This window comes from Choloepus didactylus, chromosome 16, assembly GCF_015220235.1.
Source record: "Choloepus didactylus isolate mChoDid1 chromosome 16, mChoDid1.pri, whole genome shotgun sequence".
Lineage (NCBI taxonomy): Eukaryota > Metazoa > Chordata > Mammalia > Pilosa > Megalonychidae > Choloepus > Choloepus didactylus.
In genome coordinates, this window is record NC_051322.1 from 80,032,216 (window position 1) to 80,037,398 (window position 5,183).

The following is a 5,183-nucleotide window of genomic DNA, read 5'->3' on the forward strand; positions in this document are numbered from 1 at the left end:
GTATATTTTAATGGATTATTTTATAAAATACTCTTCAACTATTGTGGAGTTATAGTTTCTATTTGTATATAAAGACTGAGTATCCAGTAATCTATGAATTTATGCATGAGTATCAACATATACTTGATGATTTTGACTGAAGATCAGGAGTCATCATTTGTTAGAAAAGGATAATCAATATACTATGTTTAAATTACACTTCCTTGTGTGGCACTTCACAGATTACCTTTTTGTTCCTAATCATATACTCTGGACTTGATCATGAACTGGTAGATAGAATTAAAAATCCATGCTTCTCTTTTTCATAAATAGGGTATCAGCTCTGCAAATCAGAAGTGGGTTGGAGCACTGAGCATTGAGAGGAACTGTGGAGAGAAGGATTAAGATTTCTCCAAGGAAAGAGTCCAGGTGAGTTCTAGGACCCTGTGTTTAATACACAAAGTGGGCTGGTTAATGAATGAGCAGGTCATTAGAAATAAAAAATGAAGATTTCCTTAATTGAGTGATATTTTCTGAAATGTAGGCTCTGACTTTGTGGGAAAACTTCTCAGGTGTGCAATTATTCCATACATGTATCAATCTCTAGTTAAAAATCCATCTATGATTGTCTTTGGCTTAGGGAAAGAGATATTTATGTACATATAGGAGTCAAACTTTCACATAATGGCCCTTGTCCTTGTCCTCCTCTTTGAGCATTTTCCCTTGCTTTACTACCCAATATCCCATATTTTATTTTCCTTACTTTCATGCTGAAAGTATTTTAGTTCTCAACTTCTGGAACAAATGTTGCTACTGTCTAGAGTAACCTTAATTTTAGATTCTTTCCCAGTTAAGTGACAGTATTTGAAACATAATCACATGATAATTGGATGTTTTGAAATAGTTCATTCTGCCAATAACACTCTATAATGTTTTAAAAATTATTTCAGGCATGGAAAATGATGATGAAAATGAAGAAATGATAACCATGCCCCATATCTGCAATAAGGACATATCCATCATCCAGTCAAAGGTGTGTATCATGAAAGTGAGCACTGGTCTTCCAAGCAGAAAGCTGGGATTGAATAATTTAGGAGTTTATCAATGTCATCTAACTGTAATTAAAGGTAGGATTAAACACTGCCCCATAAAAATGTTTTGGATCATTTCAAGTAAGGAAAAAATTAACCTGAGCTGGAAATCATAACCTAAAGACTTCTTGTAAATGTACAGTTGCATAGACTTGTTTATATGCCTTTTCTTTGGAACATATTGACATTTTCAAAATTAATTAGACACCTCTACAGTTGAGATGCTGCAAAAGGGAAAATCCCTGAAAACAGGAAAACAACAAACCATATGCATGCAAATAGCATGACGAATTTTAACTGGAGCATCACTGAATTATTAGACTAGAGAATTGAATTAATGAGTAATGTGGACACAACTTTAATAGTCTCTCCTTTCATTTGTAATGACATATTTCTTACACTGGAGAGGATCTCTTTGAAAGGAATGATTTGGAAGAAGATTTCATCCACTCCACATTTACTGACATTGGAGTGAACCCCTATCTGAATGAACAATTTCAAAAACCTATCAATTACCAATCATTCTTTAGTAGACATAAGCAAATTCAGACTGAACATAAGTCATATGACTATCATCTATGTGGAAAAGCCTTCAGAAACATTTCTGTCCTCAGGCAATATGAGAGAAGTTGCACTGGGGAAAAACCACATGTCTGCCATAAATGTGGGAAAGACTTCACTTGTAGTTCTACCCTCAGACTACATGAGAGAACACACACTGGAGAGAAACAATATGTCTGTCATCTATGTGGGAAAGCCTTCAGTGATAATTCTACCCTCAGAAGACATGAGAGAACACATACTGGAGAGAAACCATATTTTTACCATCTATGTGAGAGATCCTTCAGTCAATGTTGTAACCTCAAGAAACATGAGAGGACTCACACTGGAGACAAACAACATGTCTGCCATCTATATGGGCAATCCTTCACTCAGTGTGGTAACCCTATACAACATGAGAGTGCACACACTGGGGAGAAACCATATGTATGCCATGTATGTGGGGAAGACTTCACTTATAGGTCTACCCACAGACATGTGAGAATTCACATGAGAGAAACCATATATCTGCCATCCATTTGGGAAATCCTTCAGTCAGTGTAGGAGCCTTAGGTGACATGACAGAACTCACACTGGGTAGAAACAATATGTCTGCCTTTTATGTAAGAAATACTTCAAAGATACAGCTACCTTCAGAAAACATGAGATAACTAACACTTGGGAGAAAACATGCATGTCATGTGTGTGGGAATATCTTTAGACTTTATTCTGCCATTATACATCAGATAACTCATTAAATATGTTGTGCATATAGAAGAGTCTTCAGTGACAGCTATAACTTTAAAAAATGAAAGAACTCAAACAAGAGGGTAAATTTCTGTCAATTTAATCAATGTGTAAATGCTTTTATTTACAACCTATTTTTAAATAGAACGATTTTACTATCCTGGGAGGAACACTATGTCTGTTATTACATATAGTAGATTTCAGGTGAGCTCCAGTCTTGGTCAATACAAGCATAGCCCAGGGAAGGAGTAACTCCTAAACCAGAAAATGGAAAGAAAAAGACTTTACTGGGATAAGCAAACAGTAGGAGAAAAAGAAATAATTATTGATGGGGCAGTTACTCAGTGAAGAAATGTGAGAAATCATTTACTTACAGAGCAATGTGTGGAATATATATGAAATATCACATCTTATGAAACATTTTATTTATATATAGAATGAAGAAAATTCCTTGGTGGCTTTGAATTTATTCATTAATGTTAAATTTCTCATACTGAGGAAATTTCAACACTAAAACCAAGGTGAAAAATTGTTCAGCTGGAGTTCATATCAGAAATATCAGTCTGGGAAAACTTCTAACAATAATTCTTTACAATGCAATTCAACCATTAATTCAGAGTTTTGCCTAATAACCTGTTAATTAAAAATGAATAAAAGTGTAGGATTGTGAAGTGATCTGGGACTGGTGAAAATAGAATTTTGTAATGAGTTGTAGGCAAGGAAATCAAAGTTTTTCTCAATGTACTTGCAAATACTTATGAAGTAAAAGCTGTTACTGAAAATTCTATTTTGGTCATCTGTTTTTTCACACAACTCTGATGACTGTTAAATCTGAGAACTCTAAATGTTAACTAAAGAGTGTACAACACAAAATGTGTCATAAATCTTATATACTGCTAGCAGTTATGCACACAGCAATAATGAAGAGAGCATAGATAAATGAAGAGACAACTTTAGTGTCATTTCTGGAGGTATAGACATTTTTCATTTACACTGTCATTATTGGTGTTGTAACTAAAAATGGGATGACAATTAACTCTTAAAGGAATAATAAGTTTTAAATCCTGGAGAATTGATGGAAAATCCCCACAACATTGATCAGGCATTGGTCATTCCCTGCATTAAAAATGTGTTAGAACTATATATCTCTGGGAGTGTGGCTCAGATAACAGTGGCAGTGGGGCACTTGCTAAGGGGGCTGAGGAGGTGAGATCTGGGACATTTCTGGGCACCATTTTCCCATGGCTGCTCCCAGCCACATGGTCAAAGAAGGACTCGAAGTCTCCATGCTCCACATCTCTACACATGGCTGAGCCAGTCACCAGGGCTGCAACCTTGTTGGTGGCCACCTGGGGTTTAAGATGGAGGCTGCAGAGGGTGGTTCCTGGCCCAGGATGTGGAGCATGTGTGGTGACTGTGGTGACTGATGCCATGGCATGTCCTGCAACCCCCTCAGGTGCCTGCTGCTCCTCTTGCTGGGAGTGCCTTCTTCTCTACCTGCACCTAGAAAACAACAGAAGCTGTTGCCCATCAGCACCCTGAAAGAAGTCAGTGGACCCACCCAGCCACTGCTCACAGTCTGGTCACAAGTTCACTAGTACAGTTTGTTCCTACTGCACTGATACCCGGACTCTGAACCCAATGCCACCAGGCTGGCCAGGCTGTAGGTTTGCTGTCATTGCCTGCAGCTGTTTCAGCTGTCCCAGGTTGACCTGAAAGAGGAATGGCATCCAGACTCTTCTGCAACCACTGGAAGCAGATATGGCATCCTAAACTGACCCATGATAAGGCCTATCAGGAGAGGCTGTGGATTTCACCATTTAGGATGATATGCCCTTCAGGTCTCAGGGATATGATTCTGGGCCATATGGCTTCAAGACTGACCAGGATGCAATGCTGATATTACCAAGATGAGTTACAGAAATTGTAATCACACAACCTCTACAGAATTTGGCTGTGGATTTTGGCTTTGTTTGAAAGCAATCTCATGCTTGCATAACATCAGAACTGTTGGCTGCAACTTCTGGGACAAGAAGCTGGGGAGCTGGAAGAAGAAGATTCTTTGGCCATTGGGCACATTGATTGGTGGTCCAATGGGGGTTTTCCTCATGGCTGGCATTACCTTTCCTGCCATGGTCACTGGAATTACTGTTTGTGTTGGCAGGAAGATTATTAGCAGGTGTGAGGGATGGAAAACCTCCAAACACAGGAGGCATTTGACTATTGCAGGCAGCATGACTTTCAGTCATGGCATCCCCAGTTATTGCTGCAGTTATTGTTCATGGCTCCCCATTAAACTGGCATATGTCTATGGGTTTGTGCCCATTTCTTTCTGTCCTGGAGGAGACTGTGGAATTAGTACAGTCAAGGAAAAGGAGGGAAAATTTCCTTTGGTGGTGAAAGTTATGACAGTAGCTGTAATAATTCTGAGAAGAATTAAGATGTATCCAACATTCTATTTAAAAAATAAAACTGCCATTGATGAACTAAGATATAAAGTTTACCTTTCTGGCTTCTATTAACACTTCATTTGCAAAGTTTTTGCTGAAAGATTCCATACTACTTAAAATTGATTTAACTCAAATATCATATCTTCACCATTTTACTATAAAATACTAGTTCATTCAATGTGTCATTGAACTAAAACCAACTTAGAGGCAATATAAGGCATGACTGAATCCTGAGGGAAAAAATCTCCAAGAATATCTACAATAATACCATTAATTTAATATTATTAAAAACTTCAAAATTAAGGTGTCAAGATTATATAGAAATTCTTAAAATCCAATTCTTTGGGGGAAGTTGCTGGAGAGTCATGTTATTTCT

General features: G+C 37.6%; 1 pseudogene; it reads left to right on the forward strand.

Moving 5' to 3' along the window:
- Nucleotides 1-3,998: 3,998 nt before the first annotated feature.
- LOC119511380 lies at nucleotides 3,999-4,879 on the forward strand (annotated as a pseudogene).
- The last annotated feature ends 304 nt before the right edge of the window (nucleotides 4,880-5,183 follow it).